General features: G+C 43.9%; 2 long non-coding RNA genes across 2 annotated transcripts; both read left to right on the top strand.

Moving 5' to 3' along the window:
* Window positions 1-10,192: 10,192 nt before the first annotated feature.
* LOC125724985 (uncharacterized) lies at window positions 10,193-11,303 on the top strand. The gene is made up of 3 exons (XR_007387273.1): window positions 10,193-10,433; window positions 10,553-10,642; window positions 11,188-11,303. It is a non-coding gene; the product is annotated as an uncharacterized LOC125724985 (long non-coding RNA).
* A 58-nt stretch (window positions 11,304-11,361) lies between these two features.
* LOC125724986 (uncharacterized) lies at window positions 11,362-15,888 on the top strand. Its single transcript, XR_007387274.1, has 3 exons — window positions 11,362-11,471; window positions 14,823-14,899; window positions 15,182-15,888. It is a non-coding gene; the product is annotated as an uncharacterized LOC125724986 (long non-coding RNA).
* Window positions 15,889-26,008: the final 10,120 nt, after the last annotated feature.

Below are 26,008 nucleotides of genomic sequence, written 5' to 3'. Positions count from 1 at the left end.
TCTCCCCCAGGCAAGCCGCCGTTTTTTTTTTTTCCGTACGTGTGGGACATTGTGCGGTAACCCCGTTTCTGAATATTGTTCCCAAAGCATGGTGTCGCCCGGCGACAGGGAGGAACGCAAATGGTGGCCAGTCCTGGCTCGCTCCAGTGTGCTGGGCACACGGACTCCATTTCCTCTGAAGTGCTTTCACCGCCTCATCTAGCTGGCACTCAGAGATTCTGTGGATTCGACACCTTAAATAAAAACACTACATCATGTTTGCAAAATTATGTTTACAAACTCAATTGTATACAGTTTTATGTATAAGTATCATTTTACATGTAAATTGTATAACACAGTTATTATATGGTGTTTGTAACGCAACCTTGTTGTGGCGCAGTTTACAAACAAAAGATCCTGTAGGTATTCTCTTCTCTTGTGATGCTGATACACGATGTGGCTTTTTTCTGTTGTCATGACAAACCCCTTCGTGATGGTTTTAAGCAAACCAGTTATGCTTCACTGGGATGTCCGTGGAATTCTGGGTCAAATCGTTTGGTTAATGTATTTTTAAGTGAGATATATTCTTTTAAAGGCATGTTGTACGACATGCACCCTGAAAGACATAATTGTACGACTTCACTTAAAGGTGTATTCTATAACATAAATGCATAGATACTTGCATTATAATGGTCGGTATAAGAATTAATAAAGCATTACATCATCTTATATTAACAATCATAAGGCATTACAGTGTTGATTATAATAGTTCATAAGCTTCAATGAGGCTCATCTATAAAGCACTATAGGTACCTTCATAATACATTATAATGGTCAATATAAGAATTAAGGATGGTTTGTACTGCAATATGAAGGTATCTACAGTGCATTATAGATGAAAGCTTCATACAGCATTCATAATGCATAATGAACGTGGCTATGATGTGTTGTGCCTTTTAATCAATATTTATAGCCATGTTTATATTGCTATATGAATGCATTTTGATGTGTTATGAATGTGTTCATAGATTGTCATAGTTATGGCATATTTAGAAAGTATTTCCAAAATAGTTTGTCCTTTGTACTAATATGATGCTAAATGTGATTATGATCAATGAAATGTTTCCATGATTTAATCAACATAATCTAGTATGTGCTTCTTCAGGTGTTCAAATGAACCTTTTAAGGATAAGGTAATACGGTATACTTTTTAAATTACTTAATGCGTGGGTGTATAAGACACACTGTTGGAAATTAATATGAGATCCTTTGCCTAAGGATTCAATTAATTAAATGAAATGGTAGCTAAAGCAAGTATACAAAGGGTGGCTTCAGGACCTGGGCTGAATGTCCATGTTGTTAATGTCTGTCATTGCAATTTCCCATGGTCCTCCAGCCTCCTGCTTTCCAGCCTGTACACCCCATCTCTGGTGAGCACCATACCTAACTATCCGGGCAAGGCTGCAACCCCGGGAATTTATCAGGCATTCATTATCGTCTCTTTTCCCCTCGTTCTGTTTAAACGATGGCTGTTCAAATGCGACAAATCCTGAAGGAGGTAGGAAGGATGCAGACCAGATACCATGTTTTATTTTTTTTTTCTCTCTTATCTTTAAAGTTTTCTTACCGCTGTTTGCCGACTCCTAGTGACCCGTCTGTGATGCTAATGAAAGTTGACAGCGCACAAAAGACTTTTTCTTGCCGCTGTGCTCTGTGAGTGCACCAATCACCTCTGTGGACCTTGTGAATATAGCCGGTCTGCTTCCTTTAAGCCAGGCCAAGACTCCTCTGCATCCTGGAGGTGATTTGGTTAGATCACAGGTCTTGTTCTGTGTTTCTGGTTGTCCTCAGTAAATAAAAGGATGGCAAGATGACGGGAAAAACGGGATAATTTTTCATTTTTCCAGTGTTTGTTTTTCATGTGTTAATAAGATAAGCTCTAAAATTGTAACTTATGAAAGTTTCTCTGTACTAATATCATCTTCCTTATTCCTAAATTAGCAATTGATGTAATTTTCTTAAATGATTGTCCCTGGGTGAATAAAATTTCTTGTTAAGAGGTAAGTTAAAAGTGACACTCTGGTCTTCCTAGTCCCCAACCACCCCCCCCCCCCCCCCCCTTAAGTTGATAGCTGAGAATTGACCCCCAAAGTTAGCCCTAATTGATGGATCCCATGGCCCTAATTGATGGATCTTTCCCCAGACTTCAACTAGTGCAGGAATCTCTAACTCTGGTCCTGCAGAGCTACTGTCCAGTAGGTTTTCTGTCCTACGTGGCTTTTCGGGTAAATACCCGGAACAGGTGTGGCTCACCAGAGGCCAGGCAGGATAGAAAACCTCCTGGATAATAGCTCTCCAGGACCGGAGTTGGAGACTCCTGATCTAGAGACACTGCCATGGCTAACCAATGACAAGCAGCTTTCTGAGTACCTCAGTTTAAGGTTGATTGAGAAGGGGGAGGAGTTGGTCCCAGAACCTTCCCTTCCTGGTCACCTTCAGGGACCTGTTTGTAATAATCCCAAAGATTCAGTGTAAAGTTCCTGGCATTTAGATGCAGATTGGACTTTGATTATGAGTCTGAAACATTATATATTGAAGAGGGCAAAGTGAAAAGAGTAGAGTTTCCCATCACCAAAATCTCTTAGTAGAAGCAATCTCTTTTCCAGTCTCCGTGAAAAGAGTCAAATTTGCCCGCCCCTTCCCCCAAGCGGACAATTTCACACCCGTCTGAATCGTCTCTCCAAGGTCAGACACAACCAGAGGCACATCGATCGGCAGCCCCCACCGCGTTTGCTTGCTGGAGTCACGCGGATAAGCGGGATTATGACATGAAGATGCGTGGTGCCCCCCCCCCCCAAGCCTCGTGTTAACAGGTGAATAACACGTGAACAGGGCCTTTGTCTGTATTACCTTTGCTCAGAAGTGACATTAGTTTTTTATATATGCTCTGTGGAGTTATGCATATGAAATCATGCATTTTGGAAATACTTTACTGTAATTCCAGGTATCATGCAATACCTTTAAACTCTTTGAAATTTTGTAAACCTTGTGATGGCTTTAGCTGTCGGGGGTATAATACTGCCCTGTGGGGTCAATGGAAATTCTTGGGGGGGGCGGGCAGGCTCCAAGGAAAGCCGAATGGCGGAGATTTCTTGTAATATAGGCAGGATAATGGTGAGTATCACAGGGGCCTCAGCAAAACACACAACATGGCCTCATCAGATGGGGGGGGCTAAGCAGCTGCTTAATTCGCTCATGATTTGGGCTGGCCTTAGCAGCACATATGGGGGGGGGGGAGTCTGGAATCCTAACTCTGCCAAGATAGGAACAGAAAGCAATACACAAGCTTTGCATGAAAACTAAGTCATCCGAATTGTCACCCGCCATTGTTACTCAATTCTGGAGTGTCTCAGTGGAAGTGACCGTGTTTGTTTGCTGGATTTGGTTAATTTTAAGAAAGACGGTGTCTGGGTCATATAGATCCATCTCCAAGGGAGTCTCCTTATTCTTTGATAAACAGATGAATCCCAAGCAAACTCGGCTGTGAAACACCTTGATCGCAGGAAAAAACGGGGACTCCCTTTGTGGGAAGTCAGCCGAGACGTCGATGCCAACGATCCCCAAAGACTGAGCGGGAAATGGCTTCCTGCCTGCACCCAGAACGTGAAACTGCAAGCCCTGTATCTCTGCTGCATTTCCTACCTCCATTTGTCAGTGGTAAGAAAAAAAAACGGAATTTAAAAACAAAAAAAAAAAGCAGTCAAGTTAAATCCGTGTGACAACAAAGCGGCCTGACATTCGTCTGAGTCCCGCGCGGCCGCGAGCTGTTTGCTGCCTGACGTCCGCGTGCCTCCTCTCATTGTGGCCCCGCAGAATGTTTGCTTGGCACGGCGGCGGAATCGCACTGGTGTGAAAGCCTGCATTTTAATGCCGTGGCCTGGTACAATAAAGCTTACTCTCTCTCCTCCTCTCCATCTCCCTCTCTCCCTCTTTGTTTCTGTCTCAGCCCCTTGCTCATTTCCGACTCTCTCTTTGAAGACAATTCAGCATGAAAGCGGGTAATGCGATTATCTACTTGTGTGCGCTTTCAGTATTAAAATTCTGAGTTATAATAGGTGTCAATAAGTCTGCCTAAGCAATAGATTTCCTCAAACATTTCCTATTGGCCCGTATCTTAATAAAACTTCATCTTGTCCAGACTTATCTGGTATGGGTGGAACTGATAAATGGTTAATATCTTTGGTCAGTGTGAAATTATTACTTGGCCTCCATGTCTACCGAAATGTGTCTAAATATCTGTAGTGGGTTACAGTTGCCTTTCGACTGTGGTTTCCTCTGTGCCATTTCTGTGGTGTATTATTCAGTGGGAATAAGCATGTTCCACTCTTCGCCGTGTTGGCTAGTGGCAGATTACCGGGCCCGAGTTGATGGGCCGGCGTCTCAGGGATGGGAGGGGGGGGGGGCAGGCCCGGACGGGATCCCGACGTCCGGCCAAGCGTGTGACAGCGGTTTAATCATGATTACCGCTGCGGTGCCGGAACTCTTGGGAGGGCCATGCGACGGCACCAGAGGAGTGCCGCTGTAATGAGGCCTGCTCTCTCCGTGGCAGCAGTGGAAGGGAATTAGGGGGCAGTGCGACATTTCGGCTGACGCGTTCTTGCAGGATGCTGCCCCAGCTCACCGCAGGTATACCTAACAGCCTCCGTTTAACCAGGAGTCCAGGAAGGCGAGCAGCCATAACAAAAACACTCCCTGTTATTATTCCGAGAAAGCTAGTTGTTTATCTGTGTTTTATTTGTTTCTTGTTGTGCATTCAAGATATGCATGTCTGTCTGTCTGCCTGCCATCATGTCTGTCTGACAATCTGTGTTTAATTTGTATTTTGTTATTATTTGTGTGTTCAAAATACTTAAAGTGATTTTGACGTCCCTCAGTAGCCTCCCCTGAATTTGGGTACCTACTGCTCACTGCCCGCCTGCTGCAGTCCGCGTGTGACACTCGGAGCTCCAAGCGGTGAATCTCGCTGCAGCTTGAGGGGCCGATGCACCATCAGCCGAAAGTTCTCCCTTAATGTGTTTTCTTCGTACTTAATTAGCGGTGGGCTATTGAGTTTCCCAGAGTGCCACGCTGCTCTCTTTGTAAACGGACCGCTGGCCTGCGTGGGGGAGGCGCCAGGCCTTGCATCCAGCTGTAAGTGCTCTGTTGAAAAGGGTTCTAAATAATAGATAAAATTATAGATAAAAGGTGTGACATTTCCTCTCCCATTCTTCTTCCATGTTAATAAAAGGCCCTAATAAGATGGTGACCTTTTTGCGATGGATTTGTAAATGTCAGAAAGTGGGGGGGGGGCTCCCGCTCAAGCTCCCATACCCCGCCTCTATCCACACGCGGGACAGACACCTTAAACGTTTTGGCCTGTGAGCGGGGGCACAGCATGAGGGGATTGGCTGTCAATGTTCCCCAAATCTTTGGCAGTATAGCCTATTGAATTTAGGCTCCTGACCATTAGCTGGTTCCCTTTAGATAATTCTCATTTTGTAGAACCACATGTAGAACCACATCCTGAAACTTGTTTCTTCTGCTTTTTTCACCAGCAAACAAATGCGTTGAGCATTTTGGGTCCTATTTATCGTTCACTCATAATTTATGCAAATCAACACTAATTACCAGCTCCTTGATGAGATGGGGGGGGGTCACAACCCACTCGTATGTGAAGCCAATGATGAGTTGTCCCAGGTGACTCATCCGGCCAAGACACCCCACCTCCAACTTATGGTTCGGATTACAGCTCCAGTAGGACCTGGACATATATTGCTGAAATCTGGGCCAAGAGACGTGCAGAATAGTCCGAAGAAGCTTATTTGGCATTTAGACCATGCTGGGGACCGTGGGGCTTTATAATGCCACTGTCTGCTGTGTAGCTCACCACTGTGCTGTGGGAGGACAACTCATGGTCGAAATGCGGAGAGAGGGCTCAGTGAGGGCTGCCATGGAGTTGCTGACCTTTGGACTTCAGTTGATGTTATTTGACGTTCTGGCGCAGCCTGTTGACAAATTAACCCTCAAATAGCAGGTTGTTAGATAGGCACGGTCCTGCTGCATCAAAGGTCTGAACAGGGTTACGGTCCGATTTCAAAGGCTGAGCTGCCAGCCTCCATGTGTCCAGCCAGATGGTAGTATGCCAGAAGCTGCAGGTGGCTCCTGGACCACGGTTCTGAGACATCGCAGCTTCAGAGCCTCGTCCAAAGGGGGATTCCTGCTGGAGGCTCCTGATCGCAGCTCAGCCGAGCTGCGTTCCACATTCCCTGTATAGACGCTTCAAAGTGGCCTGGGATTAATTATTCATTAAGCGTCCTTTGATATGAGGGGAAACTGGATAAGGGTGAGTGTGACTCTTGGGGTGCGGTGGAGAGGCACCGAATGCCAAGGTAAAATGAACTTTTCTGGGTGGAGTGCAGTACATCCTGGGGTGGGTATAGGCATGGTGGTGGAATACCCTTTACATACATGCTACTCAGCTGGATCATCCTGCCAATCTTGTCATGCCCCCCCTCCCCCCCATGCCATCCCAAATCCCAGAATTCCCTGCTGTCTCTCCTTGATGCCGCACGTATGTCCGAGAGTTTCATTCCCAGCCTCTGTACTCTGCTCCGAATGTGTTCATTAGGTTCCTTCAGGAGTGGGGTAGTCAGGCATCTCCTGGCTCAGAATGGTGCCATGGAAAGCAAATAGAATCTCAGGATGGCTTTGAAAGCACCTCAATTAAAGATATCTTCTTAGCAGGGACATCGCTTGGAGTTTAATTTGAGCGGTCATCTTTGATCCTTCGGGATTAAACGCTAAAGCTGACATCCTACTCATTCTTACTCTGACAAAGGAGGAAGAGAGATCCTCTGACCTGAAATAAGAGTGAAGGAGAGATGAGAGAAACTCCCTCTTGGAATCTCGGGTTAGGGTTAGGGTTAGGTCAGGGTTAGGGTTAGGCTTAGGGTTAGGTCAGGGTTAGGGTTAGGCTTAGGGTTAGCCCTCCTGCAGCATCACCCAACATCACGTAAAATGGCATGTTGATGCGTGGCTACCTGTAACATCTGTAAACAAATGAGTGTGGCATAGTCCGCACTAGCTGACCCCCCCCCCCCCCCACCGACAGCCGCTCTGTTTACGCCTCATTTGTCATTCGGGAAGAACAGAGGTGGTCAGAGAACACAAGCTACTCAGATCAGTTTGGTTTATCTCTCCCATCCTCGTCGTGATGATCATTTTTCTTTCCTGACACAGATAGCTTGTGATTCCGCCATAGCCCCCAGTCCTCCTTTGACAAAGCATCAAGGTTGTTTCTTTTGTCTCTCCAGCAGTCGAAACAGGAACTGGTTTGAATATAACTATGTACGTAGTTATTCCATTGCTCCGTCAAACGTTCCTGTGCAGGAGTGTTTCTCAACCCAGTCCTCGGGGACCCCCAGACATTTTCGCTCCCTGCCAGCTCCCAGCACACCTGAACTAAACAATTGAGAACAGAGGATATCAGAACCAAACAATCAAGAACATAGAATACCTGAACCAGACAATGAGGAACACAAAATATCTTAACTAAACGAATGAGAACACCGAATACCAGAACCAATACAGAATGACAATGACAACACAGAGTACCTGGTAAAGGGAGGTGTTGGGAGCTAAGAAGGAGCAAAAATGTAGACTGTGGGTCCCTGAGAACTGGGCTGAGAAAGTGTTATACAGGAAGGGGGTTTGAAGGAACTTCTTCTGGGGAGGGTTTGTCATGGAAAGTGGCCTGGTTATGACTAAGCACAGGACAGATCAGAGAGTGTTTAGGAAGATATGATACCTTAAGTATATTCTGCTACCAGGTCTAGTGATTCCTAATTTTTGTCATTCATACAGTAAAACTTTACCTATAAATGCTGGTAATATTTTAAACATGGTGCAATTAAATTTGCTCTTGATAGAGCTCATTTTAATTATTCTGAAATCAAGCATTGTGAGTTTTTTTTTTGTCATTAATTTTTAAATTTGGTTTCTGTGGACATGAGTGAACTCACAGCAGCAGTGCCGTGTCCCTTGTTATACTGTTATAAAACTGCAGGAAACTTTTCCCACATTCTCGCAAGATGCTTAATAAAGACGGAGCCTCGGGAGCGACTCTCGGCTTAACTTATTTGCTGATGATATTTAAAAGGTGCTGTTTTTTGGGTTTCAGACTCTTGTTTGACAAGCTGTAATTAAAGCCGCTGCGATTTAGGAGAAAAAAAATAAAATGCCATTTGAATGTCAAACACGGATAAGACTGCTAATTAGGGCAAAGCATTTGAAGTGCTTTGACTTTTTGGTTGTTTTAAAATATTTCCACAACCTATGAAAAACACAGTGGGACATGCAGATATTTCTTCTAACACATTAACACATTTTTAACGGAACTGCCGCATGCTATGTCAAAGACCACGGATTTAAATGACAGTATATATCCATCCGACCTCCCTTAACCATTTAACCAGTACAGGGTCACAATTAGCCTGGAGCCTATTGCAGAAAAACCAGTCACAAGACAGGATACACGCTTTACTTGGATGCCGGTTTGTCGCAAAGCACATTCGTAATCACACCTAATGCACAATTAAAAGTAGCGTCTCTCAAACCGCTCTCTCTGGCAGGGAACTTGGAGGGAGCAAAAACGAGGAGAATCTGGGAGTCGCCAAGGACAGGGTTGAAAAACGCTGACGTAGAGACACCGTATGGCTTTGTAGTGTAGGGGTACCTGAAGGAAACCCATACAAACACAGAACATCTGTGTAGAGCGTTCCCAAGCTTGATGCTTGCTCTGGTAGGACTTAACCATACCTCTGAAGTATGTGTGAATAACATTGTCACGCCAATTACCGCCTGCTTATGTCATATTTAATAGCAGGCTCCCCCTCTGACACATTCTCTAAGGACCTCTGTAGGTTACCGTGAATGTTGCCTGAAGCGGTGGGGTGTTTCTAAATGGCTTTGTTCCCTTTGAAAAAACTTTGTCGGTACATGGAGTACGCTTCTCCCGTCTGACCGCTTGCCGCCATTTTTTCCCTTCCTCTCCTCTGAGGACGGCGCAGAGGTGGCATTCATTATGCGCCACTTGTAATCGCCATCAAAAATTTAAATCTCCCCTCTTGTGGCGTCGATGTTTTATTTAGCGCTGATGTATTATTCATTGAGGCTTGCAAACAGAAGAGGAAACACAATTTCACGTGTCGGCGTGTCATTGAGGGAACACATATCGTTCAATCCAAACCCCCCCCCCAGCTGGTAATTCAGTTCATCGTAGTCGTAACTTCTCCAGGACTTCCAAGGGCCCGCAGGACTGAACCGTCGCCATGGTTTCATATGTCGAAGCCAGCCACTGGTGAGCTAGGTGTGTGGTTTGGACAGTTCAACAATAAAGAATCATGTCAACTAAGGTCTGGTACCCGAGAGTGAGGAGTATGTGTGTCTCTTTCTGTTGCCCTTTTCATTTGCTTCCATGCAAAAGTTCAACTTTTGCCTGTGTATTTAATGTTCATCAGTGTTAATTCTTGTCTCTCCTTTGAGCATGTGGGGGGAGGGCATTGCCCTTGTTTTCTCTGAGTATCAGATCTCCGGGTAACGTTTTGAAAGGTTTTGTCTTGGATGTTTACAGTCACCATTGTTATCTCCCCGCTAACGTGGCAGCCTGTTGACAATGCTTTGCTTATTTGCTTGTTGGTTTGTCTGTCGGTTCCTTTGACAGGGGGTGGCACGTATTGATAACCTTGCCGTGAATGTCCCAGAGTGATCCGGAAGGCTAATTTTCACCTGTGACCAATTCCATTTCAATTCAATTAATTTTTTTTTTGTATAGCACCTTTCACATGTGTCAATATCCATCATTACATCATTTATATAGAAGGAAAGAAAGCAAGCAGAAGACAGCAGAGGGGAGAAATCAAAACTCCCTAATAGGAAATAAAACCCTCCATCCCCAGGATCTCTTTGTTAACAGAAGAGCACAAACAAAGACTTAAAAAAATCTCGAATCCGTAAAATACAAAAGCCATACAGTAAAAGCAAAAAACTTACATTCAATACAACTGAAAAGTAAAGGCACATATAATAAATACCCAAGCAAATAAGGTTAGACCTGTTAAAGAGGACAAAAATGCACGATTCTTGCATGCTGAGCATTTAACCATTCGTACGAGGAGACATTTGCTGATGGTCATTCCTGGGGTTTTGCAGAGGGGAGGGGAGCCCACCTCGGATGCCCACCGTGAAGTCCGGAAGTCTGCCCGGTGCCATGTCACGTGCTGCCAGTCCGAGGAAGGCGGACGGGTCAGGAGGCACTTTGGTGGGCTGCATCCGACCCTCAAACGGGGCGAGGAAATGGAGGGCCGCCGCCGCCGGCGCACTCTGAGTCTCCTAAGTGGAACGGTGACATTTTCTGGGTGAGCGACGCTGGCTTGAAAGCCTCCTTTTTTACCCCCCCCTCCCCCCTCCCCCCTCCCCCCTCCCCAGCCCTTCTCCGGCGCTGCCTTCAGCTGCTGAGTGCTCTTCCCATGAAAAGGTTCTAATGGGAGGAGCGCGGAGAAACACCAGCCGTGCTCTCGGCCGGGCACGGATCGGACCCAACCCGCGCTCATTTCTGCACCTGCAGGTAAAATGCTTTGATGCCCCCTCACCATTTTTTTCTCTCTGCCATCCATAACAAGTTGCAAAACGGCAAGAAAATCACATCTCAAGAAAAGCGACAAGTCCTGTTTTTCTCCAGAGCTCAAATTCGTACCTCAGCTGGGGTGTGTGTGTGTGTGTGTGTGTGTGTGTGTGTGTGTGTGTGTGTGTGTGTGTGTGTGTGTGTTTGTAATTATTATATTGTGGGGACATTCGGGGGGCGGAGAGGTTCAGACCCCACAAGGATGACCTCAATCTTATAAAAATCTGCAACTGCAATCAAAAACAATGCCATATCTATTTTGCTTGGTTAAGCTTAGGGCTGTGGAGGGGTTAAGATTGGTATTGTTGGGATTAGGATTCTGTCCATAGAAATGAATGGGGAATTCCTATAAAGTTACGAATATGTGGACTGTGCATGTGTGTCTGTGTCATCCAAGCCAATCTTTATTTTTCACTCCCGATTTGCCCTGCATCTAGACCAGCGCCCACAATGCCCGTCCTTTTCTTTGCCCTCGGCTACATTTGCAGCACACTAGTCGCTGAGATTCTGAAGACCGACAGAGAGTGGCCGCTCATCCAGTGACCCGTAAAACGTGCGATCCCGCCGCAGTGAGGTCGGTTCCGGTCAATGCGAAATAATCCTCATGCCGGCCTGTTGGGGGCGGCGCTGGGCGGCAGGCTGTACGCAGGGTGAGCGACGTGGCATGGAATATGTTTGCATCCATCCGGTTTTAATTTTTGCTTCATTATTCCCTAGTGCAGGGTCGTCAATGACATAATGTCTGCCTGTTTCAGCAGCGAAAAATCCTCAGGTGAGTGGAGCCAACAAAGCAGGCGTCTCCTTATATTTAAGGACAGATGCTGGAATAACGTGCTACACCCCTGTAAACGGGGAGAAATAATCATAAAATTACCCAGCGATATTAGTAGCGATATTAGCATTTACGTGAATGTTTTCTCAAACGCGTACATAATTCACAAACAAAACATTCACAAAACGAGTGGTTTGTAGTGGGATACATACCTTATCTAAACATATTTAAACCACAACCTTGTGTAGAATCTCACTTAGGCTTAATTGTTTAATAAATATACTAACAACTGTACAAAATACATTTACAATTCACAGAACATATGCAAATTTGAACAACATTAAAAAAAACCAAGTAAGGCACATTTAGGTATGTGCACATGGGCGAGCGAAACCCGCTAATAAACAGGCTTCCATGTACATTAATTAACACACCCAGTAAAGCTTAACTTTACCTTACTTGAAAGCTACATACAGAACACCTTCACGAAACGGTAACTTATAAATCATTGACTGTGCAAAATACTGTCGACATACCTTAAAAAGGGGAGAAATGATCTTAGGGCTATACCCTGAGTGATTAGATCTAACGACGCCCATGCCTAAAACATACCAGGGTGGACTGGAGTTATAAAATTGTGTGTGTGTGTGTGTGTGTGTGTGTGTGTGTGTGTGTGTGTGTGTGTGTGTGTGTGTGTGTGTGTGTGTGTGTGTGTGTGTGTGTGTGTGTGTGTGTGTTGGCGTTGGCATTCTGTCCTGGGATATCCCTTGCCTTGCATCCACAGCTTCCGGGATAGTCTCCGGACCCCACACAACCCGAAATAGACCAAGTGGGTATGGAAGATGGATAGAGTAGAGTATGGCACAGAGGGGGGTTAAGAGGAAAAAGGTGGGTAAGAAGCTTGCAGTCCTGGAAACTCGAGTAGATGGTCATCTGTCATCACTCTCAAGAAGTGCCGTCGGCAGTACTCTGAGGAGTAGACTTATATTCACAGGATGACACCAGCAGCATGTTCACTGACCTGACAGATGTGAAGGTGTGTCCGCAGCGATGGGTCAGGATGATGGAAACCCGCCTGCTTTTTGAGGCAAACCTCTAGCAAAGTGGCAGCTAGTTTTAGTCGGCAGAGGTGATTTCCCACTAGCGGTAGGCTAATCGCGGTCCTCTCAGGCCCGTCTCCTAGCAGCGTAATAAGCTTACTTTAATAATTAATGACCATGAGGACAGCTTGGGGGCAGAGTCGACTTAATTTAATAATTCAGACGCTGACGGGAAGGGGAGACCTGAAGCTGAGAGTGCCCCCCCCTCCCTGCCGTTCTGAGATGAGCCTCACGAGCCTGGGATCTGACACGATCTGAAACCGCGTTAAGAACCAGAATGCCGGATGATTGATCCCCCTAAAAGGGAAGGTAAGAGCCACACAGGTGGAGGGAGGACCCACTATTCCCTGGAGAGGAAGCCATCGGCTCCCATTGGCTTCCCCGCCACGTCAGAGGGGAGGGGCGACTCCCAAGACACCACTCGCACGGCAGAGGCTCTGCCGGTCTAAAGAGAGGCCGTCACGGGGTCAGCCGTCTCCGACGAGAGCGACTGTCACAGAGATGTATGGGAGCAGGCGGACCGGGCACTTAACCAATAAGGCTTTAAATTAAAAATGTGTCCCGACTTTATCTTTCAGCTTCACCAAATATTAATTCCTCAGAGTAAAAGTCCTACTGATCTGGCTTTCATGAACTGAAAATAACCACGAGACAAGCTTTTCTGACAGCTATTTTAAAAAGATTGTATTTCTACTGATTTAGAATTTTAAGCTATGTTTGGGTTTAGATACTTATAAAAATGATTCTAGCACTTAAGAGTAAATTTAGAGTATAGGACTGTGAAATACCAAATGGATGAACATATTAGCTCAGTACATGAAGGGATTGATGATGTGCTTCCTACTTCCTTCCTGTTCCCCCCCAGGGCCCACCACCAGGATAGTTATCTGTACCACCTTAATCCATGTGACACGCCGGTCATCCTGGAGCGTATGCAGGGGTGGGGCCACAGGTGTACAGGCCCCAGCCGAGAGCTGTTTGGCCACCAGAGTGTTCTATTTTCTGTCATTCACCAATTCAAAATCTACCATTGGCTAATGATAAGATTGGCATCTCTGTATGAATTTTGGTCCGTCTCATGCTGGCAACCTCAAAAAAAAAATAAAATTCCTATAATTGCCGCAGTCTACTTCCGCAACTGCAACATGTCAGAAGGGTATGGGAAGGATGTTGATGCCACATGACTATACAGGCGTAGCACAGGAAATGAGGTGTTCAAACGTGCTTTGAATTGTGGGTCAGCTCTGACGGGGGGGGGCATATATCCAGCAAACAAGAACCCTGAATATACAAAATGCCATTTTTGATTCGCTTCCAAAAACTACAGCATACAAAAGGCTATGACAAACTTGTACCAAGGTTATTGTTTTTGTTTTTTTTTTCTGTGTAAAACTGCATCAGTATGAAGGTTCATCTGTAATAATATTCACCTTTTTAATGTCCTCGCATGAAGTGTAGATGAATGTGCGTTAAATGTGGCAAACCCAGACCCCGCTGGCTTATTGCAGGATTATCTTCGGGGACACAGTCCTTGTTATTGCTCCAGAAACTGTTAAATAGGCTGTTGTTTGTTAGAGATTTTGCAGCTTCACCTGCTCTGCGTTTTGTCTCTAATTGCCTTTTTTTTATTTAAATCTTGTCTCTCTCATTTTTCCCCATAATTACCAGTGTGACACTCTTGCGTTTTCTTCCTGCATGAGGTGTATAAAAGCTGCATTTACGAAGCAGCATTCTGAAGGTTAATGAAATGATTCACTCCAGTTAATACATTTCTGCGTCACGTTCAGCCATTTCAATTTGTGCTAATTTCTACCTCCTCCTTAGCAGAGCTGCGTCACTCTCCTGATATCCGTTTATATCTGAAATACCAGGTGTTGCTCTTAATGGCCATTAATGTTTAAATTATGTATTTTTTTTTTTGATGGGATTTGCAATCAGGACATCTCCATAATCATGGAGGCAGCCGAGTAACTGGGGTCAGATTAAAAATACTCGTCGTATTAATAGTCAAATTCCACAGATGATTATATATAGACTTTATGTGAAATAGTTTCTGTTTACATTTTTGGCTTAAACTTACCCAACCTTACTGCTTCTCTTCATGTTTTTTTATAGAATGCATATTTTCTGTGCATATTTTATAGTCACGTCTGGAATGGCAATACAGCGGTAAACATGATGAAATATGGTCGTACTACTTAGGTTTGGGCTCTGCCACAGTTATAATTGGGTGTTTCTTTTTCTTCCACAGCGAGGGTCAGAAATGTTAATGAGGAATATCTTAGAGAGCTTCCGGTAACCCTGGATACTCTTCTAATACACAGCCGGGTGAGTATCTTCACCACATCTCACCTCTTGCACTTATGAGAATTTCTCCTTCATTCCGCGGGTTATTTTATTCATTTGCTTTCTGCGGCACCAGCTCAGATTTCAGTCTGCCTCTTGGTACATTTTACATTTTCAGATAAAAACAGAATACCAAATACATACAAGCATTTTTTTTTATTTTGTTCCAGACATATGTGAAAATCGCATTTTTTTCCATATTCTTTTTTATGTTCATTACATTCATTACATTTCATTTCAAGTCTCTTTTGATTTCTCCCAAAGATAAGGTGGTGCTACATTCGACTAATAACCAGAAAGAAAAAAGACCTCAATCTTTCCTTTGTCTGGATCTGTAATGAGAGCTATGTCCCCAAAGACAATTCTTCAATAAGTTGGAATGATGGGGTATTCCAGATTTAAAGAGCAGGCATGAAACAACAGTTCACTGCTAAGAAAAAAAAATACATTGTTTGTCTCTGTGGCAACATTATATGTTCAGACATTCATTGCTTTGGAAGTACAAAAAGTAAACCCTCTCTTTTGTTGTCATGAGATATATCTTTGTGGGTACCACATGGGGTACAGGTCTTTCTTCTGTGGGTGATTTTTACCCAGCTACAATTCTATTCCATTTCCGGTGAGTAGACAGAGTCCCCAGATTGTATAAATCCTCCTCACCTTGAGGCCTGTAGAGACACAGGAAGTCCCACTGGCTATCGTGAAGGCAGGTAATCTACAGCATGAAATCAAAGGAGCTCTGAAGAAGAATCACTTTGAACTTGAGGTTGAAAAGCGGTAGCAACCAGTCCTAGAAGTCATCAGCAATGATCATGTCCCCCCAGGAGAGTCTCCAATTTAACGCTCACTCTATCCCTGAGTACATCTGTGTTTCTGAGAGCTTTTATAAGTCTTCCAGTCAAGCTTCATGGGGAAGAAACATTCACCAGACAAAATGTGAAAACACCTATGGATCGCCAAGGTCTTCTGTCTGCCGACGATTTGTACATCGGGAAGCTCTTGTCAGCACCTTCATGGTGGGAACCTTGCCCAGATCAGAAGCAATCAGCCATGTGGTTGATGGGATCTGAGGTGCATCGCTGGGCTGAATCACCAGTGTTAGGATCCACAGCAGGATGCCAAGCTTGGTTGGGAGGTTGGGGGCAAAGAGAACTGAATCAGTCATGTTTTTTAATGAGCGGTCTCAGAGCGCGCTTGAAGCGTAGCACGTCAGTGTGAGACATGACTAACAGGTCTCCTAGTCAGTCAGGGCTCTGGACCCCTGGCGAGCTCATTTTCATTCGTCCCGCCCATCCAGCGTGTCCATGTTCGGGAAAGTCAGTGTCGATTTTCACAAGGACCCCGAGAAGGCCCTAACAGATGAGGTTTTAAAGGTGTTGAGTGCTATGTCCCAGTGCCTGAACACGCACTCTCACCCCCTTACTGGGCTTCTCCGTGATCCAGTGGGACCAACTTTCCATTCTCTCTTTGAAGACCATTTTGAATTACAGCCTTCTGGCAATATACTGTTTCTGTTCAAGACTCCTCTGATCAGACATAACTTGCAGAATTTCTTTGTCCATTTATTTTCTGCGCGATGTTGAGCAGTGACTGTATACTGCTGGAAATCCCCTCGGCCCTAGTGATTTTTGGATCAGAATGTTTGCATTGATAATAGCACTCAGGAAGGACAATCTAGGACAATCTAGGACAAAAGGAATATGGGTTGTGAGAATGAGGAGCAGGGGGCGTGCATAACATAGCGCTACCCCCACCTCCTCCCCTGACACAGTCTTCTGAAATACAGTCAACAAAACAACAAAAAAGAAAAAAACTGATTTCAAGCATCAGTTATGCGACAACAAGAACTGCGAGAGAGGTGTTTCAAGACTTGGTTTTCAAATTCAGACCTACAGGCTACACTACAAAATAATTCCCTGCAAAATGTAACCTTGGGGTAAATTATTACTCATAGATGGAAGAAAGTCAATAAAATGCTGAAAGGCACAATGAATACATATTGCATTAATTCCTGTCATGCTTCATCAGCCGGGAAGGTCTTCACTGTGCGCTGTGCACTTACTACAATGAAATCATAATCATTGTTTGGTGCGTGACATGTCACTGTACTGTATATGTCCTAAAAGGTTTTTTAATAGTTTGAAATCTGATTGCAGTAATGTGCACTGCAGTGAAAATGTTAACCTGCATTTTTGCACCTAGCAAACACGTTTATTAACAGAGCATCTAATTTCTTTGTACAGTACAAATAAGTATGTCTGTCTGTATACAGTTCTGGCCTCTGTATACAGGTCCCTATGTCTATGTACAGTACAGTATATACAGGTCAGTATGTCTATGTATACAGGTCCCTATGTACAGTACAGTATATACAGGTCAGTATGTCTATGTACTCTACAATCAGGTCTGCCCATCTATGTATACAGGTCAGTATATCTATGCATACTATATACAGTTCTGCAGATAGGACTGTGTCCAGGTATACCTGTATATTGCAACGTATGGGATTCCTGGACATGACATTTTAATTCACACTTGGTTTTCCCATTGAAATTTGTCTTGCCTGCTGTATGCACATAGCAATTAAACAGCACAGAGCGTATACTGCAAGTTCAGATAATTAATTGAAAGATGCAGATATAAGGTAATTATAGCAATCCAATGAAATCTGTTACACTAGCAAACTCAAATTGTGGCAATAAATTTTAATAATTGTATTCCCCTTTTGGAGGAAATGCTTTATCTACATATTCAGTGAATTGGTTCTCAAGTTGTCTTTTGAAAGGAACTAATCATTGGAGAGTATGGGGGAAAACACAGGTGTAATTAATTTACCTGTGTTCAACATGTCCTTTGAAAAATGTGTTTTTAATGGGAGTCCTTTAGTTTCTGTGGATAGTTCTAAATTCTTGCCTGCAAACCTTTTTTCTTTATTTTCTGATTTAACTGTGTTTCTAATTAACATACCTTGCGACCCTGACCCAGAGAAGCAGTTTGTAGATGGATGGGCGTCTTGAATATCGATGATGTATAGTGCATATACATCAGTATATGCAATAAATATACGTATGTGTAAATTATATATGTATAGGTCATGAGATTTTGTCAACCAGTTCAATCACCAATATTTTATTTAGCAGAGTACATTCTTACACGCCAGTGTACCACGAAGTGATTCAGTGTGATTGTATCTACTTCTTTCCAAGGAGAATCAAGAAACAGCCATAGCAGCAATATTGGGGAGGGGGGGGGGGTTAGAATGAAAATGATTCCCGGAAAATTCTGAGGAACATAATTGAGTAGAACTCTACTAAGAAGTAGTATCTGTAGACAGTATACATAAACAATTCAGCTAAGTACAACTGGGGGGAAAAAATCGCAACGATGGAAGACAGTAGCCAGGGTTTACGTCAGTGATGACATTATTGGGAGCAGTGCACTGAGACTTGGCTGGTAGAGACCAGCGAGCCAGTGCATGGAGTGTATTAGCTCAGTTGCAGGCTAGGATTCTTAAGGTGAGTCTTAATTATACCGACGTTTAGGTTAATTGGAAAAATAGCCAGAGAAAAATGTGTATTTATAATGTCTGGTAAGGGTTTGTCAAGAGGAGTTAGAGTCTCCATCATTAGCTTCACCATGTATTCACATTGAGAAACTGCGCGGATGAACTTGTGTCCACTCATTTGGTGTAAACACAGCAAATGGCTCTAGATGTGGATTCTTGTGCATGGGCAGTAATATCAGTAATATAGAAACATCACATCATTCTAGTCGATGTTAGACGTTGTCAACGTATCTTGGAATTTTATCCCTGTTCCGGACTTTTCCTGAAGTCATCACTTTTCCAGTAATACATCTGTTTGTTAATTATTTGCTATGGGACTGCTGGTTAGCAGATTAAACTGAGGAAAATTGAGGGAAAATAGAAAACTAGGGTTGTCCTTATTACTGTCAATTAGACTGGAAAAGTATGCTTACCATAGAGAGTTAGTTTTTTTTTTTTTTATTATTTAACTTGGCTGCCTTTGCAGGCAAGATGAAATACCTCTAATTTACCAGAGGGCCATTTGTGTTCTAATCTTTTGGAAGGCGACTTTAAGGTCATTATCCTGGTGGCTATACTTCATATGCTTAACAAGTTTCTTGTTAGTGATGCAATAATATTTATTGCGAAGCTCAGAGTGCCGGCTTGAATTCGGCCAGCATCACGCCTGAAGAAATATTACACCAAATGAGCACTTTCAAGGCAAATCCATCCATCTATCCATTCCATTGTATAGCCACTTACCCTGGTGATGTTCAGGCGGAGCTAGGAGCTTAACTCAGGCTGCATAGGGCACACGGCGGGGGTACGTCTAGAATTTATTTAGTGGATGGTTTTATCCAAAGCAATGTTCAATTGAGAAAGAAGCGTCAGACGGTCCCTGGGGCATTTGGGCACCAGACCCTAACCCGCTGAGTAGCTCACCGCCCCCGTACTCCTTGAATTGGATCTGTTCAGTGCAAATGCAGCAGAAAAAAGCATCTGTGACCATAGCCACAACGTAAATCTGCAGCCAAAATAGCACATACTTACAGAACAAGGTGGTTGCATTTCCTGAGTACTCAGAAAACAATGTGACTGACGTACACAACTCCGGGCGTTACTATGGAGACAAGTAGGACGCGGTTCATTTCAAAACTAACCCGGCAAATGATTTCAAGAACATTTGTAAAGTCATTTCTTCCATATTAGTTTTTTTAAATCCTATAATAATCCCATTAGTGGTGACACCAAATCTTCGAGGCAGGGTTAGGGTTTGTTATCCACTAAGCCTGAAGATGGGCTAGGGGTCCATTGAATAGTACAGTCCGTCCTTGTAGATCGTGTGGGTTAGGGACATAGGCCTCCAGCGATCGTGAAAAAAAACACGTAAAATTTTTTGGTCCCCTTGGCGAGTGAAGCGAGCATGTGAGATAAGATATGAGAAACGAGTGATACAAAGATCACTGCGAGATATCAAGCCATAAACACAGCTGGCATCCCCCAATCAAGCACTACACCTAGTTACTAAACCTTTTGCGTTACTAAGCCTTTTTCCCAAAAAAAATGCAGACCCCATGATATATCAAACCCATGATGGGGAAAGTTGCTACTGACAAAGACGGGAATGTTTTATGTCATCAGAGAATTGGAGTGTAGTGTAGAAAGGGGTTGTTCAGGGACCAAAGACAATGCACCTGTGACCAGAAGGATGTGGGTTTTCATTAATGGGATAACCAGAGGGTAAGGACTCAGTTAAAGTTCTCATCAGGCATAAGCCATGTTTTACTGGGTCCTGAAATTCCCAAAATATCAACTTTATTGCCAGTAACTGCTACATTCCCCAAAACTGCTGCCTTGTCTCTGAGTTATGGGTTGGAATTATTTCCATGACAGGACTGAAATGTAAAGATACCCATGAAGGATAGATGCCATCTCTCCTCAGAAGACCAGACTGTCCTCACCACATCCTCCATATCCTGTGAACAACTCCACTCTTGGTAACTTCCATTTGTTCCAGACATGTGTTGTCAGGTACATTTTGAGGCAGGACCTTCCAAAATGACCGTCAGTCTCTCGATGACAGTATAGTCACCTGTTGTGTGTAAGTTCACCAGTTATTAGAGAGTTTATAATTCTCAGCAGGTGTGTTACTGAGTGGAGAACGTCAGGTTGGAGCATGAATGGGGGTCACATGGGCTCCTCTGAGCCACGACTCCTACAGACCGTAACAAACGCCCTGGACTGTGAAGACTCTACTGGAGACGCTCAAGGGGTCAGACTAAGGGGACCCCCTGCAAAATGGTTGGGTAAGGCTCTGTTACCAATGTTTCCTTGAATTAGATTTGTTTGTTTGGTTTCCCGTTCACTAACAATATAGTGGATAGTTAGTTCATTTTATGGTAACCAGAGACAGATAGCAGAAATGGGGGAAAATCGATATTACATAACTAGAAACTATGCGAACGCTATCATACAGGATGGTCAGTTCAGCGGAAATCCAAATTATGATGCATTCTTTGAGGTCATTGGGTCATGTCTTAGTGAGACTTGGTGTGGGGAATACAAACGGAACAACAAGACGAATGAGATGAAAAAGTCGGGTTCATGCTCAGTACTGTTCATGCAATAGCAAGACAACAAAAAACGGTATTTGCTTTCATATCTCTCCTCAAAATCAGACATAACCCGTCATCTCTGTGTCCCTTTTTATCTCGTTGTGGCCAGTCGTTTATGAATACAAGTCAGACGTGTGATTTTGTTGCCTTTATTTACCTCAAAGCACCCACCTGTGTTGCATCTGACCTGCCTGAAATAAAGTGTTTCCCCATGTGTCAGAAAGGGGGACAGTGACCCTAGCGGCGTAGTACCATAAATTACATGGTTCGGCAAGCAATGGGGAACAGGCACAATAGCTGATAAAAGTGTGCTTCAGGTGAAAAAACAGACCGGCCTGCGAGCAGTCCATCACTGTAACTGTCCTTTTAGACGCCCATGTGATAATACAGTGGGTCAGTTTCTCTCTCGGGCGTATACGCTCTGTAGGGTTTACGTCCGTCTAGATAAATGGCTTTGACCGAGGCACGCTGCCTCATAGCTGACGGTTTATGCCACCTATTAATCGGAGCTTGATCCCTGATTGGCCTTGGATCAGGAGGCAGATGGAGCAGCGATTTTGCAGCAGTAGCTTTTTAAACAGCCGGCCAGGCACGCTGATGGCTGCCCAAAGCCGCAGCTGGCTCTCACGCACGCCAGCGTTTCTTCACCCCGTGTCGCTGGCCTGCCGACATCGTCACCCAACGATCGCCCCCAGGATGATGTTCAGACCACCACGGAGGCCGTATCAACATCCCCCAGCCTCACCCCTTTCGAAATGCGCTCGCACGCTTTGCTGCTTTGCAGAACACAGCCAACGCTAATCGTTTGGTTCCAAGGGTCCCAGATGGTGAAGGGAGGAAAAAAAAATGTATAATGTCGAATAAAAACATGAAAAAGGAAAGTAATGAGACGGTTCAAGCACTCATAACAGCAGTAGTGTTTACTGAAGAGGGGGGTGTGTTTGCCATTATATAACGGGAGGCGCCGTGCGCCCGTCTGTTCAGATGATTGGCAAACGTACAGGATCTCGCAGTTGAGCCGATGCAGGCGTTTGTCCGTGACCCGCGCCTGATGGATGTCGTTCCAAATGGGCAGAAAGAAGGCAGTGAAGCGCACCCAGCAACCCGTGCTGGCACTGATCCCGTTATCCTTAACGCTCACGCAGCCGGCGGGTGAGGACGCGAGGAGAATTAATTGAAGTCCCCAGGTTGCCGGCGTCCTTGTTTAGCTTTCTGCTATTCATTCGTCTGTGCTTCGCCTTTCCAAAGCACCGTGTCACCTGCCAAGTTTGTTTCGATAGTTTCTTTAGTATGAAGAAACTACGACTTTTACGTTTACGTTTTATGTTAAAAGTCATTCGGTTAAGTTCAGGCAGCTGGACTTTGGAGCTCAAGGTGCTCAGGTCCAAAACTGCAAGGACCAAACCTGTAGAGTATTAGGGGACTGTTTAACTGGGTCAGTTGTTTTAAGAAATATAGTCATATTCCTACATAACTTAGATTCCACTGATTTTTAGCAAACTAGTACAGCTAAATTTCACATTGTTTACCTTTCTCTCATATTTATACATTTGATAAAAATATAATTGAAAAAATTTTTTACGATTGTCCCTGAAGAGGAAGTGAAATGATCATCAGTTTCCTTGGTTGGGGTCTCCCAAGTAAAGCTTTGTCCGGGGCCCTTAACCACTTGGAGTCGGCCCTGTCTGGCTAGCAGGAATTAGCCATTTCTGTCTTATAATGCACCAGACCTTCTTTGCCGGCCTATTTTATTGCCGATCCTTTGGCTGAGGCATGGCCTTTTATGACGGACAATCATCTGCGTCTTCACAGTTCACAACAGCCTGCTCACCCAACATGCACGCGGAGTGCAAGGCATTGATGTTTGCAGCAAACCAGACGGATCAACATTCAGCTAAAGTGTGAACCGCTTCGCGGTTCCCGCTGGGGTTAGCATATGAAGCAATTTCTCCATATAAATGTTTGTACTAATATGCACTTTATTTTTACTCTTACGCCAAAAAGAATTTGTTTCCAGCATTATAAATTAAAAATGTGGTTCATTTTTATGTACTTACACTGTAAGAGGGGACACTTAATATTGTAAAACCATAACAATACTTCACAGATGCAGTATTTCCCTTCGTGCATCTATTATGGTGTAAAAACTTAACATTAAATATAAATCTAGCAGAATGTGTTTTATAGCACATATGGGAAAGTATCTAGTGGTACAGGACAGAACAAAATGTGTTTTTGGAAAGGTTGTTTTTTACTTTGGAGGGTCTCAGGGAAGCTCGTGGGAGTTACACAAGAACAAAAAATGATTGACTCAGAGAGAGAACCAGATTGTCAAGGTGGTGGGCCCAAGCAACTAGAGGAGGCGGGACCAGGATATCTGATTGGTTATCTGCAATCTGATTGGTTATCTTTTCTGAACCAATTATTTTTCATTCTGCCGTCAGAACGTTTTTGTATAAGTAAAACTCCCATGAGCCTCAGGGAAGGATGTTGTGGTCGAATTTGCACAGTGGGAAGGGAATCACTTTTGCTTTAAATTTAAGGTTTGATAAATATTTAAAGTAGTGGGATAAATGGATTGTGTTTATGACCCCATCACCTGTCATTGTATAAATGCTGGATTTTTGAACCATGATGGATTTTGAACAAGCAGTGACCAACTGCTTGTTCTGTTATATTTGTATATTGTTTATGTCCTTAAAAATAAAGTATAAAAATAAGTCTTGTTTGTGTGGTTCTCTCAGAGGTCACTTTGTTTACCCAGAAACGAAAAGAAGAAATCTTGCAGTCGGGGTGATTGAAGGTGAATTGTGCGCCGGATTCATTTGAGAGTCAGAACTGAGACCCCCGCCCCCCACCTGTTCCCACCCCCTAGCAGGAACCCAGAATGAACTTCCTCAGCCGTCTGATTTCCTGATATTACCATTTTCCATGAACAGAAATCCATATGGTCGTATTTCCTGGCATTGCTGCACGCCTGACGGACATGGAGACGCAGTCTTCAGGCTTTCATCCATGCAGACTGGCGGGTTCTTCTCGTGGTGGCATAGGGAGCCATGGAATCTGCTGGGCAGCACTGGGTGCGATCTCCATCCTCACCACAGACCTGCATCTCTGCATGGGTGAGGTGCATCACACGTTTTCTCTGGTACCTCCACATAAACCATCTTTCTCCCACATGTGCCCTACTGAGAACCTGACCAAAGAACAATGCCTGTTTTTGTCCCGCTCTTATTGCATCTGCTGTTTACCGCTGTTGGTTTTTGTTCGTTGCTTAATTTTCCCATCAGTCATGGCTCTTTTCTTTCTGGGACAGTGAAAGACTGATTTGTCGAGTACAGTTGACTGATTAATCACCTCTTGAGTGTCCTACATCACGACAGCATGCCTCGCTGTAATATGCCCACTGCAGCTCCGAGGCTGGGCCTTGCAGACGATTTCCAACCGAGTCGCCCATCAGAGGGAAAAAGTACGACCGTCCTTAATTCTTCTGGACAGAAACAGCCCATAACGGCCGTGCCTGACAGTTTGGGAGCATTTTGATGGGTATGAAGCGGGGAGGGTTATCAATAACATCACAGCTTGAGTAAAGTAGAGAAGCAGAGGGAGTTGAATCGATGCATAGATCAAAAATGTAATGACCTGGAACCATATGACCGGCAGACATGGCCGAAAGCATTTTTTCCACCACATACAAATCACAGTGTTGACAGGTGGTTGTCTCAAAGCGCATTTAGTTTTATTTGTGTGACCTAATAAATGACCGGAGACGGTGTGCTCTCTGACAGTATTTCCAAATCCAGTCTTTCAGTACTTAAAGTACTCAAATGGTTGGTTGAAACAAAATGTCAGTCTGGACTTTTACTCTCTGGACCTGAATTATCCAAATCTGTTTATGACTGACATTTATCTGTATCTGAGCAGTTCACAAGAACCTCGTTATTCCAGCGGTGCAAAAATTTCCAGGACTCGGTGTTTGCTGTTTGCGGGAGAGCAGACAGATCAACACCTGTCCATTCAGTGAACCGCAGCACTCTTCCCACTGGGGTAAGCATATCAAACGATTTCTCCACATAAATGTTTGTAATCTTATGTGTATTCTTCTTTACTCTTGCTCCGAAAGAGAATTTGTTTTAAAAAAAATCGTGGATAAAAACAGCAGTTTATCTTTTATACACTTCCAGTTGTCAAAGCAGACAACGGCAAGGGCCATTTATTCTTGCTCTGCAGAGATGTTTATGATGGATTCTAAGAATGTCCTTCAGGACAATGAGATGTTTACAAAGCATGAAACGAAAAGTCCAAGATGTCTTACACCAAATGTGTTGCAGTATTTGTGCACTGTGTTCTGGGTGGTGCTGCCCCTCTTGGCGTTTTTGTGCGCCTTGTGCTGCCAGATGCTGGTTTAGTAAATCTTGCATGCATCTAGCTTGGCTGGGCAATTATGTCGGCAAGAGATACATGTGGGGGGGGGGGGGGGGGGGAAGCAAGTTTTTCTCTTTTTTTGTCCCATTTTTTCCTGTAAGCTACAAATTGTTCTCATACAACAAAAGGTGTTAGAAGAGAAAATAAAAGCCATAATTTTGTTAGTGTGGGATAAAATATACTTATTACATATTACTGAAATACTTTTTTTTTTGCTTTTATAGGAGTGTATAAAGATAGTGTTAGTGCAGCATAAATTTTATCTATCTTTACTAATTTTGTAAATATATCTTTTCAGTATCTGGCATTATGTAAGATCTGCCGGAATTGGTCATGCCCTTGAAATCACAGAGGTTTTTAATTAAAATTCGATACGAATGTAAATTTCCATTTATGTTAATGGCGGAGTAGAAAGGAATTAATTATTTCAATGTTTTATTCAGGGGCGAGACTTATCTTTATTCCCCTCCCATGAATAAAATATGTGGTGCAGGGCTCCTGAGAGTTTGGGGTAGGGTGGGGGCT

The sequence above is a fragment of the Brienomyrus brachyistius genome, unplaced genomic scaffold (genome assembly GCF_023856365.1).
Source record: "Brienomyrus brachyistius isolate T26 unplaced genomic scaffold, BBRACH_0.4 scaffold59, whole genome shotgun sequence".
Classification (NCBI taxonomy): domain Eukaryota; kingdom Metazoa; phylum Chordata; class Actinopteri; order Osteoglossiformes; family Mormyridae; genus Brienomyrus; species Brienomyrus brachyistius.
The sequence above is the reverse complement of the archived record's forward strand: the minus strand, read 5'-3'. Positions and strand labels throughout refer to the sequence as shown.